Source organism: Miniopterus schreibersii, assembly GCF_964146895.1.
Source record: "Miniopterus schreibersii genome assembly, chromosome: 1".
Taxonomy (NCBI): Eukaryota; Metazoa; Chordata; class Mammalia; order Chiroptera; family Miniopteridae; genus Miniopterus; species Miniopterus schreibersii.
The window spans coordinates 115,829,081-115,843,958 of record NC_138101.1 but is presented as its reverse complement, the minus strand read 5'-3'; the positions used below and the strand labels follow the sequence as shown (position 1 = coordinate 115,843,958).

Genomic DNA, 14,878 nt, shown 5'->3' with positions numbered 1-14,878 from the left:
ACCTTCCTCTGCCATAGTCCCTGGCAGAGCTGTGTGCAGCCGGGCACAGAGATTCACTCCCCTCTAGCAACTCCTTGCTTCCATTCAGACAGCGTATTCAGTGTCCCCGAAGAAGCCGCAGGTTGCCCCTGCCCCGCCCCGTCCCCAGCCCTAGCCTCCCTCCCCTCCAGTCTCCCCGTCTGCCTATAGTTGCCCTTTCCCCAGCTGACACAGACCTCCAGAACCCTGCTTGGGAATTTCGCCTTCTCCGCAGCCTGGCACTACCCACCCCCACCTTCTGCCAAGTCGGGGAAGGGGGCACCGATTAGGTGCTCCCTCAGAGGAAGCGAATTCCTTTGACATCCATGTTGCTTGGGGTGAAAGTTCTGCCTCTGGAAACCATGTCGCTTAAGGGTGAAAGTTATAAGTTATAGCCGCCTTGACAGCTTAAGGGCAAAAATAAATTTTAACTTCTGTTACAAACACAACTGCTGTGTTTCTGACTTCATGCAAACATTACTACTTGTCATTAATACTTCTTTCACAAATATAATAGGAAAAAAAATCCTCAAATATACAAATACTCAAAAAAAGAAAAATTTTTGTTATCTAACCTTGAAAACTGACTACAAACAGAATTTAACCCCAGGGACCAGGCGTTAAATCTCTGTCCAGCCAAATTAACAAAATACTCGCCCCTCTCTTAGGGGAAACTGTCACACAGCCAAGCTCTTAAGAGACCAAGAATTAGAAAAATTTAAGAGACAACAACAAATTACTAGCCCAACTATCAAAGGCCAATTAAAAAAATGTAATTTTTCTACATCAAACTATAAAGACAATAGACATCTCTTATACAGACAGACACAAGAATAGAAGCCTCCAATACAGTCAAAGGCCATCTGAATCTTTCACGTGTAATTAAAGACCCCACACCTGGACAACTGTATTACTATTTTGGGAAAAGTCTCTGTTCCCTGTGGAAAGGGACTTCTGACTATGGGCAAATGCAAATCCCCTGGTCAGCTTAAATAGAATGGGTCACAGAACAGAATAATCGGCAAGGGGTCACAGACCACTACAAATTTTGGTCTATGACAGAAAACTAGGAAACATAAAGTACATTCATGCCTCCCTCAGCTATAGAATCTCCTCAAGAAGATGAAAGAAAAAGAAAAAACTTAGGGTTTTATCTCTCCCCAAAGTCAATATGTAATACAATCTCCATTCACAGTATCTTAAGAGTGCCTACTTTGGCAAGGAATTTTATTCTGGGTTTTTCATGGAAAAGACTGTCTGCCTTTAAAGTGCTAATACCTGATCTCCAAAAGAACTTTTATCTAAGACATCTATTGAAATACAGATTCTGAGAAATAAATTTTATCTATCTGAGCCAATTGGTTTAACTCAATTCACCTGTGATTTACTAAATCAGTGAATTTCACTATATAAGACTTATCTTCACGGAAGTATGACTCTTGAATTAATGTATTTGCCAATAAAAGGGCCTATGTTTCTAAAAATTATGAAATATGTTTGCCAATCTAAGAAATACTGATTGTTACTTTTAGCTTTTTCTCCCTAACTGATCCCTCCAGAATTTGGGAATTTTTAATGAATAAGTCATGGAAATGTGTTTCTTTGTATAAATCCAATAAGACCAGTCTTCACCTGTGGTCTTATTAACTAAGACTTTGACTGAAATGCCATGTCTAAAAGAGACATGCCTGGACTCTGAATGCCACGAAAAAGCCTTAGGAAATTGAGACTGACTTTCCAAAGCCAATCAAAAGCCCACTAAAGAAATGGCCTAATACCTGGCTTAGTCACATGGTTCATGACAGTCTTTCCAACTAAGGAACAAAAATTGCTCTCCTAAAAAATGGCAAAAAAACACACCCTCAAGACATCTTTGAAGACCTCAAAAACTTGAGAACTTGACCCAAACCTACAAATATTACAGGCAAAGCCTGATGGCAAATGTGGCTTGGCTTCTCCGCCCTAAGGGACTGACTGTAACTCAATCTGAAAATGCCCTATAAAAGATTCCAAAAAAACAGATTTTTAAAAACCTATATAATCTATTTAATCAATTACAGTGTTACCTTAGTTTTTGAACATCTGTGTTGACAAACATTACGGTTTACGAACACCGTAAACCCGGAAGTAAACGCTTCGGTTTTTGAACACGCTTCGGAAGTTGAACATGCAACAGGAATTCCACCGAGTGCAAGATCCTGAGGCCTCGCTGTGGGCTGTTGATCCCTCGGTTTTCTAACATTTCAGAACTTTAACAGTCTTCAGGAATGGATTACATTAGAAAACCAAGGTACCACTATACTATTCCTGTTGTGTTTATGCAAATAATCAGGCCAAACTAAAACTGAACTTACACAGTCTCTTTAAAAGTAAGGATAATTTTAGAGAGAAAAAAGTATGTCAAAAAAACCCACAATGCCCAATTATAAATATGGGACTCCAATACAACAAACTGTCTTCAAAATTACTTTTAAGACTGTGTCTATGTATGCCATACAGACTTCAACACCTAATAACATCACAAGAGATGTTCTAAATACAAAAAATCTCTCAGATTGTCACTGCTTGATTTCATTCGAAGAAAAGCCTCACATCTAAAAGTCTTCTCAACTGGTTTATGATTTACTGTATGCATTAACCTTGTGTTTTGTGTTCTTTCTTGCATTTTCATAGAATATATGCCCATGTCCTTATTTACCTGATTGTTCACACAGTATAAGCCTCACTTTAAAGGCCATCTGCATCACCATCTTCTAAAATAAGACGCAATGGTTTGGACTTACGGTTGAGTGAATAAAATATAGACAGTCTATCGACTTCACTTAAAACTGCTTTCCCTCTTCTGCCCAAATGGTTCAGACAAAAAGGGCCCACAATTTCTCACAGAGGAAATGTTAGACTATTTCCCTTAGCTTAAGTTAAATATAATAAACAAAAACACTTCAGACAAATGCTACATACCTACCTCCAGGGAAGCCACTCTTCCAACCTAATCTAAAGCACTGTAAAATGAATTCTTCCCTTTACCACATGGGTTTTTACCTCTCACCAGTCCTTTAGTTGCTATAAATCTCCCCACCTTGGAATTACACCTTTTAACATTCTTGTCAAGTTTGTCATTTCTAGAATACAACAAGAATGCCAGCTTGTCCAACGCGTCATCCTCTAAACATTGCATATGCCACTTCCCAGAGACACCAAACTAATGTAGACTTTGCAAAATCCCTCTTCCCTTCATAAAGACTCCTTTCCCTTTGGCTCCCTCTTCCTCTACCTGATAGGGGAGAACCTCTAAGCTTTGGAATAGATAGGTCTATACCTCTTGACAGCCTAAAACAGTCACAAAAAAATAAAGACCTTTGTAAGACTGTAACTTCTCTAGAGGGGGGATTGATACCATTGTAATTAACTAGTTATTAATAATAGGAAAGGAGCAAGGAAGGCCAGACATTACAGGCATGTCATTTGGGCAGCTTCACCAGGAAACTGCAATTTTGCACTCCCCATGAAACCACTGGCCCATTCCCTGCAAAAACACTGGGGAAAAGGATCCAAAAAAGGGAAGAAAGACACATGCCCAGTAAGGCTGGAGTGGCATAGGGAAGGCACTTGTCCATCAGTCAAACCTAGGGACAGAGATTGTTGGCTAGAATGGGCATGGCCATTGCAAGGTCATGATAGTTTGGGAATACATAATTTCCTAAACAAAGAAGTTCTCTCTCCTGCTGCTCTTGTACTCTTGGATTGCTCTTGGCTTCCTTGCATTCACCTATGTCTCCGCCATAGCCATGTGGCCCTGAAGACCCCATATGCAATGGACTGATGGACTGCAGCAGGGAATACGAACCAGGCCAGCCTGATGCTGAACTGCATTCTGTTCCAACATGGAAAGGAAACTCTGGACACTGACTCTGATTTAAGCTCTACTGAAACCCCAGCTACACTTCTGAAACACACATACTTTATGACTGAACAAAGGGAAATGGGACTTTGAAAACTCAGGGATTTAATTCTACAGAAATAAAAATCACTCATTTTCCTGTGCAAGTCTCAGAAAATTCTTTTTCTCAGGATATAGCAAGAATCACTCCCACTAGCACCTGGGGGAAACAAGGACCTCTCCCCTCTGTTAACAAAAAGAAAATCAAGTCTCAAGATTTTATATTCTAACCAATTAAATATTAAATGAATCAAAATTAAGTGCTCCTTATCTATTTAAATTATTTAAATATATTCAAACAATGTTAAGTAAAAAATAAACTAGTATTTAGCTATTACTGCATATATATATATTGGAAGTAATATGCAAAAATAAAAGAAACCACAAGAAGTAGAATTTTAAAAATTATATTTAGTGACACTACATACCATCATTGGGCTAGATACATGGTTTTCTACAAGAAACAATTTCCATATATTTACATTTGTATTCTTAACATAAGGTAATAGTTTTTATTTATTTATTATTTTTTTAATATATCTTTATTGATTTCAGAGAGAGGAAGGGAGGAGAGAGAGAGAGATAGAAACATCAATGATGAGGGAGTCATTGATTGGCTGTCTCCTGCACGCCCCCAACTGGGGATAGATCCCACAACCTGGGCATGTGCCCTGACCAGGAATCAAACCCCGATCTCCTGGATCCTAGGTTGATGCTCAACTGCTGAGCCACACCAGCTGGGCAAGGTAGTAGTTTTTAAATTTGCTTAGGTAATATGAATTTTCAAAGGAATTTGGATTTTATAAGTTATCTTTCCTATTTCATATGATGCTATATTTCATATGGTTCAGTGTTAGAAAGAGTGGCTTCTGTTGTCTTCAAATAGAAGAACTTACCATCATCCTGCTCTGCTGGGAGCTATCTGAAATAATGACACAACCATTAACCTGCCCTCGCTGAGCCTGAACTTACAAAGTGGCAAAGCCTGAACAATCGACAGGCCATGTAAGATGGAATTCTACTTTATACCATATCTAATGTTCTTAAGGTAGCTAAGTGCAATTGTGGCATTAAGAAATCCTAATCATTTCAACTCTATTAAATCCTAATCATTTCAACGCCATTTAGGGAAGCTACAATAGCAAATTTAAAATGTTGTGAACTACAAAATGAGATGGCACATCATCTCTACAATATATTTGTGGAAGGTTCCTGTTTAATTTGTAGATTTGTTTATTCAGATCAGCTCTCCCACTGAAAGTAAAAAAGCTAAACAAAATATAATTTTGTACACTGTAATAAAAAAAAAAACCTCTGAACTTAACCCCAAAATCTATAATAGCGTAATTTTACCAGTATTTTAATGGCTCAAATTTGAAATACTCATGTTAGGAAGTAATAAAACTGTGATAAATGAATTAAGGTACAGTATGGCCTGAAAGAGACCTAAGAAATAAGATACTTATTTTTGTGTGTATTCTAGTTTCTGCATTCTACAATGTTATATAAGAGATATAATCCATAATTCCACCTATGATATATGGTACCAGATCCCCTTTCTATGACAAAATATATATAAATATCAATGTTAAAGAGATGATCAGCAGAGAAACTCAAACTTATTTCATTATGTGGAACTCTAGCATTAAAGACTGCAACTGGTGGAAACCTGTCTAAATACTTCACACAGCCCCTACATCACCCTCTATTATGCAAGCTGAAGCTTTTCAAGCCAACTCCCTTATTTCACTAGTGAGCACTGTCAACACTGAGGTAACAGAATTGGAAAAACTCATCACTCCACAATGATATTCAAATATTACAATATATTTCATTTGGTAAAAATTACATCACTGCCAAATAAAATTAATGCAAATATCGTAATATATGCAAGATTCTGAGGATTCTTTTGTTGAAAAAAACTGAGGGAGCATCAAATTCATCCTGCAATTGCTTAGGCATTCTTTTGCTCCTTTGACCCCTTCATGCCCCATCCCTTAAGTATATGGGGCAGAGGGGGATACAGAAGGCCAGAATAAACTAATCAGCATGCATTTATGCAGTTAGTCTACTCTAGCTTTATTCCCACAGGTTTTTCCTCATACTCAGCTCCTCCAGGAAAAGTGCTGTTTTATTCATCTCTAAACTCCATAACCTAACCAAATGTCCTGGATATAAAGTCATCCCTAACATCTACTACATGGCAGGCATTGGATTATGGACTAGAGACAAAGAAGTAAAAGGGATACAGACCTCACCCTCATGGAACTTCATGAAAGGGGGATATGGAATATTGGCTGCATGAACAGAATCAAGTAATGAAAGACCAGTCAGCACAGCCCCATTGCCTATGTTCTTTTTTTCCCATTGCCAACCAAGGCTTAGACAAGGAACAAAATAGTCTTTCCTTTCAGGAATATAAATGTGTGTCCCCAGCCCTGAACCATTCCTGTAAGTTCTATATTCATCTATCCAACTGCCTACTCAACATATCAACATGGAGGTAGTCATAGAAATTAACTGCATGGACTCTGAAGCCAGACTGCTTGGGTTTGAATCCCATCTCCATTGCTCACAAGCTGGGTGACTTTAGGCAAGTGACTTTTAACCTCTTTGTGCCTGTTTTCTCATTTGTAAAATGGAATCATACAACTGTTATAAGGATTAAATGAGCTGATATGTAAAAGTGCTTAAAAGGCTGACTACTACACGGTGTAAGTATGCTTACATAGTGCTTACTATTATTAGCAGCACCAGTACTAGTGTTACTAAGTCTTTCAGGCATCTGAAATTTGTCCAAAAAAGAAATCATGATTTTCTTCTCAAACCCTTCTCCCTTCTCAGTAAACAGCACTACCTTCCGATTGTTTTAGGTTTTAGATTAACCCACATTAGTAAGTCCCCATCAGCCACTCTACCTTCAAAAGTACATCATGAATTTGACTACTTTTTACCATCTCTACAACTACCTCCCCTAGCCCAAGACAACACCAGGTACATCAATAGTCTCCTATCTTCCTATCTTCAATACTCTCCACTCCATTACCCTACAGTTAATATTCCACCTAATAAAACAGAAGTCAGATGCTATTCCCTTGACACAAACCTTCCAATAGTTTCCCACCACTCTTAGAATAACATATTTACTTCATCACAGTCTACAAGGGCCCCCATAGTCAGTCTGGCCTTCCAGCATCATCTGCCACCACTTGCCCCTTTCCTTGCTGTGTTCTCAACACTGTTACCTTGTTATGGGTTGGCATCTCAGGCTTGCTTCCACCTCCAAGCACTGTTCCATTGTTGTTCCTACTGTGAGGCAGTACAGTATTGTTTGGAGCATGTACTTTGAAGTCAGATTGCCCAAATTCAAATACTGTATCACATTTTAGTTGTGCAACCTTGAGCAAATTCTTAATCTGTGTCAATTTCCTCATCTATAAAAATGGGAATATGAGTACTTACTTCATAAGGTTGTTGTAATAATTTAATTTTGTGTTTATAAGAGTGCCTCACAGATAAGCTCTACATAAGTGTTTACTGCTATTATTATTTGTCCCTGAAATGTTCCAACCTAAGGCTCTTCCTCCACTTCAATTAACTCAAATATCACCTCCTTTGAAAGGCTTTCCCTGACCTTAAAACAACCTGTCCTGTCCTCCCACTGTCTGTTGTTCCCTTATCTTCCTTTACATCACTGTATGTATCACTATTTGAAAGAATATTATATATTCTCTGTTGCCTATTTCCCCACTGGAAATGAGCTCCACTAGATTGGAGATTTTGTCTTGTTTGCTGCTCTAGTTCTAATTCTGACTCAGAACCTGACTTTGAAGGCACGCATCTCTTATTTCTCTTTTCCAGGCTAGGGGACCAACAAAAATTTCTTAATAGCAATACCAAACTTAGCCTTTCATTTCCACACTCATGATCTCATTTAATCCTTGAAACAGCAACAGCAGATATATCATCATCTCCCATTTTAGAGAGAAAAGAAAATGCCAAGTTTGGGTGACTTGTCTTTAGACACAGAGCTAGTAACTGACAGAACAAAAATTAGGACCCCCTGCTTTCTAAGCCTCCTCAAACTCAGATGGAAGGATATTACTCCCTTGAACTGAATTTACAGAAATGTGATCTTTCAGTCTCCTGATGTACAATATTCTTCCCTTCAAAGTTCCTGACAAATACTTGTCCCTGAATTTGAGAAGTACTACAGTATAGTACGAACTCATCAATAATGTATTAACCCTTGGCAAGCCAAAAAATTTCAGTCAGATATGATGATGGTATATTCCAAGTTTACACAGCAAAATCCCTAAAACTCACCGTGTACCTGTATTGAGTATAAAGTACTTGTTTCAACACTCTACAAGCTTCCTCTGCAACACTCAGACAAAGGGAACCTCGTAATTGCCAAAATCATTGTGATAATGGTACCAGTTATTTCTTGATCCCTATTCCACCAAATTCAGTGACAATAGGTCAAACCACCCATCAGGCTCAAACCTTGGATCAGATTAGGGTGGGGGCAAGGTGAGGAGGCAAAATTGTAAAAAGGGTCACTTTCTACAAGACTTCTGTCAAATGGCATCGGCCGCCACATTCTCAGAATAACCAATTGTCTTCATAAGCTTTCTTCTAGCCAGTTTACATGTTTGTATTACCTCATGTGCTCTCACAATTCCCATTCCTGTAAAGCCAGAGGCTGCTTCACAGCCATTTTACACAAAAAGAAAACTGAGGCAGCAAGTGAGTATCTTTATAACTTGTCTTTGGCAATTTGGTAACTTGTGGGATGGAAAGGAAGCCTGGATATGGAATTTCTGAAGGAAACTTCTATCCCTGACTTAACAATGTCAAACTCTTGGGCTGAAGGGAATCAAATCAAAGTCCCCCCAACAATTAAAAAAAAGCGGGGGAGAGGAAGAACTCTCCCATTTGGATCTTCCCACTTGGGCGACTCGCCCTACAGGCCCCAGAAGAAATGATGCGGCCCCGTCCAGGGGCGCGGCCCCTCCTCCCGCACTCCCGGCCCTCCCACCACAGAGGGCGCGCTCCGGCTTCAGGCGGGCACCTGTCCCCTAACCAGGCTCGGCGGCTCCCGCGGCTGCACCAGGAGCTAACAACCCACAGCCACTACCAACACCGGGAAGACAAGCAGCAGGGCGAGCGCCGCAGGCCCGGGTAGCTGCAGGAATCCTCCGAAACTTACAGTTTTCCTACAGCGTGCGCGTCACGACGAGGTGACGTCACGGGACCCAGCGTTCGGGAAGGTCAACCTGCAGGTCGCGAGACCCAGAGTCGCCCCCAAGACTCCGCCCCGAGCGCGCCGGCTGGAGACACGCCCCTTCCCCCAGGGCCCCGCCCCAGCTGTGGAGCTCTGGACGCAGGCGCGGGAGGCCTGCGTGGCCGCCTGCCAGCGGGCTCCGCGGGTTCGGGTGCCCAGGGTGGGGGCTTCTCGAGAGATCTTCGCTCAAAGTGTGACCCGCAGGTGGGACAATCAATAGAAGGGGGCGAAGACCCCGGGAACGCAGCAAGCAAGCTGTTGGTCAGGGGATTGGGTAGGATGTCAGAGTTGTGAGGCAGATTTTCCACAGACACTGCTGTCCTTTCCTCACGTGTTCGTTAAAAGTTCTCCACGTGTGGAAACAGCCATTAGCTCTCCGTCGGGTGATTGCGGGTCCTGGGCTGGAGGGGTCAGGTCTCCCACCGGCCCCGGCCCCGGCCCCCGCCCCGCCCGGGCTTCGCTCCAACCAGACCCCCGCCGACTGGGCCCCGCCCCTGGAGTCCGCCTTCCGGGCTCGGCGCGCGGCGGGCAGGCACCGGCCTAGCGCGCCCTGGCCCGTCCCCACCTCTAGCTTTTCCTTAGAGATTTCAGCCTCTCCTACTAGATTTCCCGTTTTTGCTCAACCTCTATTAAATTTAACAAACAGTGATCTGTGTAAACAAATATGTACACGTCTACGCTAGTGTCAACTTTCCACCATGTGACGACATCTTCCTGTGCCCAACCCGGGGTTTCTGCCCTTTTACAGTTTTACAAAAGAGGAGTTGTGGTTTAAAGATGGCTCAGCAGAAGGAAAAAGGTAGGATCCAAGAACTCACAATATATTAACAGGTTATTTCTGGCTTGTAGTATTCTTAAAGTACTCTTACGAGAAGAAGAATAAGTGCTATCATAAAAAGTGGCTGGGACAAATCTTCTTGGAGAAAATAAACTAAGTGGGAAAAACAGGTCTTGAAAATAGACCCTAAGTTGAAGGTAGCAAGGACACTTTTAAAATTTTATTTGGAATCATGACAAGTGGATAGATCAGACCTGGGGCTTTGCCAGGCAGATCCAGTGTAAATAAAACCTGAGACGATGGTTCCTTTACACTCTCATTGAAAACATTGTAGTAATTTCACAGGAAAGAATGATGATGGGAATGTTGGTCTCTTAATTCGACATCTGAGCTGGTTAAAAATAAACACATCTATTATTCAGAAAAAACCTAAAGAATTAAAGTTTCCCTATTTTTAAAGAGTATTTGTACATTTTATCTTAATATAATTTCATATGAGGTTTTAATCATCGTCAACTGATGTAGGAAATTTGTTAAATTTGTACATCATAATTTTAACCATAATAAGGTTTTGTTCTGTGGAGCAATTATAGAAAAATTAGCAAATTTTAAAAATTCTACATATATTTAAAATAATATTTATATCTTTCCTTGCAAAATAACAATTTTAAGAAACCTCTAGCCCTAGCTGGTTTGGCTCAGTGGTTAGAGCATCCGCCTGCCAGGACTGAATTGTCCTGGGATAGATTCTGGCCACGGGCGTGGTTGCAGGCTTAATCCCCAGCCCTGGCAGAGTGCGGAGGCAACCAATGGATGTGTCTCTCACACATCTCTCCTCTGTCTCTCTCTTCCACTCTCTTTGAAAAAGCAATGGAAAAAATATCCTTGAATGAGGATTAAAAAAAAGAAAAAAAAAGAAACCTCTAAATTGTTAATTACATAATTTACAGGTTTATAGCATGTTTTATGTATATCATCCCAAAAATGAAAATTCTTTTTTAATAAGTCTAGGTATACCTGCCAACCAAAAGTTGCTGCCACCAATGCAGTGGCAACAGGAGTCCCCAATCTGGGGTGCAGTAAAAGGAGAAACTTTATTCAGGTAGTTTTCAAACCCAAAAAACACAGCATCCAGTGGAAACCAAAAATCTGTTTCCCCAAGGACAAAGGAAAGGCCCACTTATATAGAGATAAGGCCCACCATGATTTCTGATTGGTCCATTTTTATGCAATTGCATAATCCAAATGTGCACAATTTGGTTGGTTCAAGTAGCATATTCCAATTGGTAGCTATAGAGCTGCTCCAATTGGTTAGTAATAATGCAAATGAGAATATATCTGTACAGTTCTGATTGGATGGGACAGGTCTCCGCCTATTGATGGAAATACAATTCCAGCTCTACTGTTAGGAACTCAGTGTAGAAGGCTTACCTCAGTCTGTGACTTTTTCTGATTCCAGTATGAATGAGAGGGCCCTGCAAATAATGGCTGCTAGGCTTTGATAATGAATTTGGGTTCTGTTAACTACAAGGAGTCCTTTTTGACAGGTATATTCCTTCTTGGGGTCAACATAACTCTGGGACTGTCCCACATGTAAAGTCATCTGTCATTCCTTTTTTGGAATGAAAATATTTAAGAAGTATACACTAAATGCATCAAATGTTTTTGATATAGAATACTTTGGCCTTTATAAGGTGGTATGACAGAATACATTCTTTTCTCCTCATCTTATTCATTATTTTTTCTCCCCAAACAAAAACCTCCTATATTGTTAGATGCAGGAAAAAAGTAATGTGGCCAATAAAAGATTGACAAGCAGAAAGGATACCCAAAAAAGACAGGAACCTCAGAGAATTGTCATGTAGAAATTTGTAGGAAAATACACAATCAGATTTAGTCTAGTTTCTATACTGAATCTAGATAAGTAACCAGGAGGTAGGGTTAAATTATGTTGATATTAGAGAGAAGAACTGTAAGGGTAACTTCTTTCTTTAACAAAATAAAATCCTGGACGTTCAAGGGTGAGCACTGGAAGACTAAAGACCTCCACTCTATTGGGATTTCAATTTCCCCTGGTGGTTCTTTCACTTTGATACCTACTTCCCCTAGCAGGCTGGCTTCCACAGTCCACTACTCCACAACTCATCCCTTGGTCCTACAGAGCCAACTGAGAAAAGCCAAAACTTAATACCAAGGGAAAATAAAAGAGAACAAAATGTCATGGATAATATTTACTGAGTGTTTATATGTGTCAGGCACAGCATTATCTCATTTAATCCTTGCAACTAGATGAAGTAAGTGCTGTTATCTCTCTTTTACACAAGGCAAGGAGGGTGCAGGAGACTGAGTCTAGTGTCCCATATCACATGGCCTATAAGTAGCAGTCAAAATTTGAACCTATACTCCAGAATCCACAACCATAACCACTGATCTGTAACAAGTTTCATATAACAAAGTACAAATACTGCAAGAAACAGAGACTTGAAAAGTCCAAGATACAGAAATTCTACCTCCAAAAGACCAAAATATAGAGGCACCTTCACTATTTTCTGGTCTGTCTCCATATGCTGCTTCTATTTGGTTTCTAAGGTGCACACGATGACCCACTAAGTTGATTTTGTGACCCATTAATAGATTGCCACCCTGAAAAACACTAATTAGAATCCAAAATATAAAAGATCAGATTGTATCACATGTAATTAGGGCAATTTTTTCCAAAACACAAATTTTGGGAAACCAGTGCTTTAATAATGTATGTGTATTCTGGGTTGCTATGTTAATGTATTTCTTATGCTGGATCTCAATCAAAAAGTCTTTTAAATACTATTATAACCACATCTTGCCTGACTTCTATGCATATTTTATCTTTCAGAATCAAAACCACGAGAAATCAAAGTCCACTCTGCAATCCCCTCACATCCCTTTTAGCTCCAGGATCTGAGCTAAGAGATCTCTTCCCAAATAATCAACAAAATAATCAGGTAACTTCTACATCCAGAAAGGCTCTTGTCTTCAGCACAAACCCAAGAGTGTACTAATATCCTAATAATATAATAAACATGCATAAAACAAGAGTGATGCAGAATAAAAAAGAGGTGGTTCTGAGAAAGAAGCAGAGGTAGAGAGCTTGGTGGAAAGAAGACCTGGGACAGAGATTGGAGAGCTACAGAGGGATGTATGTTTAATAACCACACACTCTTACACATGTCTGCTGTTACATGGTTTGAAAAATATTTCAGGTCTCATTTTATCACTTTTCTGCCCCCAGTTCATTGTGTAGCTTATTCTCCCCATCCTTTTGGTCTCTGCTTCACAGGAACTTCCTCAGAGAAGCTTTCCCTAAGCTGCCTTTGCTCTCAGCCTTGGAAATTATTTTAATTTTCTCCTATGCTGGCCTATAAGCTCTGTGAGACTAGGGACAGTGCTCCTGTTGTTCAGCCTCAAATCCTCTACTTGTAGCTGAATACCCTACCTTAAGCAGTACTAAGTAAATGTATGTACAGACATGAGTGGATGAATGAACTCTAACTCAAAAACCAGCTAGTTTTCGTACTCAAAATACTAGTCAAATTCTATAAAAAGGGGGAGGGGGCACCGTGTTAATCAAAATAATACTGAGAAGGAAATCCTTTAGGAGGAAAAACATTTTGAATGACGATGCAGCAAAACACTGAACAGGGTCAGGTGTGTTATTAACTGGCTACTTTTGTGCACATCCAATAACTTCTCCAAACCTCAAAAGGTTTAGGCTCACTAAATATTATTTGTAGTGAACATCCTAATAGGGTGTTACCCCTCTGGGGAACTGGAAATCAGGGCAGGCCACCTGGAGCCTTATTTGCATGAAGTCCCCTGAAAGAACCTGACAGGCACTGGGGGATAGCAATTAATCCTCTTAAATAAAAGATGTTGGACAAAGCCTTCTCCCAACAAGAGGGTGGGATATGAGAGTGAGGAGGGAAATGGAAGACAAGTAACTAGTGCCATTGCTCTGAGGAGCCAAGTTCATGATTGAGTTCAGGGCCAGGTGCATGCTTTTGAGTATAAAGCTGAAAAAAATCAAGCTGACTCTGTGGTGTGTTGGACTGGAGAGCAAGGGAGGAAGGTGCAGGAGAAAGAAGAGGGTATAAAAAAGATTTACAATTTCCCAAGAAAAAAACACCTCACCTACTACAGCACAGCAGACAGAAAGAATGTTTCCAAAACAGGCCTCTAGGTCTTTGTGTCTGCTCTTTCTCCTTGGAATCTGTTTTCTCCCTTGTTTCTTGGAAAAGACCTAGTCTTCAAGTTCAAGTTCTATAATTAATTACCTACCTTTAATGAGCACTTACGTAGATCAAAAGCACTGTTGAGCACTCTGTGTGCAATCGTTATTTAAGCTTCACAACAATTCTCTCTTAGAAATACAAGAAATAATGCTGTATCTTTTAATTGATGGCATCTTTGCTTTAATAACAAATAGTATATTGTATTATAATTGTTCATACTTCTTTCTCCCCCACTAAGCTATGAATTCTTTGAAGACAGAGACTGGTTTACTCAATTTTGTGTCCTTAGCATCTAAAACAGTTTCTGGCACATAAAAAGCATTTGACAAATTTCTTTAATTCAGTTGAAAAAGAAATGTCATCTCCCTGACAGGGCAACAGGTAAGTGCAATCTAAGGGACAAAGTCATCCCTGTTGTCACCAAAACTGTTGGTTATCCCCAAGGCCCTGTTGGCTTGGGCAAACAAGGTCACAACTTCTCTGAGTTTTATTCCATATAACTTCTGTCTAGCTCCAAAAGTATATGATAGACCCCAAGCATGTCATTTGCTCTACTTGACAAATTGTCACTCGTTATTTACCCTTTA

At 40.2% G+C, this 14,878-nt stretch overlaps 1 protein-coding gene across 1 annotated transcript in view; it reads right to left on the bottom strand.

The window, feature by feature from the left end:
• The window catches only part of ZNF438 (zinc finger protein 438), a 217,073-nt gene extending 207,784 nt beyond the window's left edge, over positions 1–9,289 (bottom strand). The window contains 1 exon segment of the mRNA XM_081156151.1: positions 9,171–9,289. The gene's annotated coding sequence lies outside the window, so the exon portion shown is untranslated.
• Between the last annotated feature and the right edge of the window lie 5,589 nt (positions 9,290–14,878).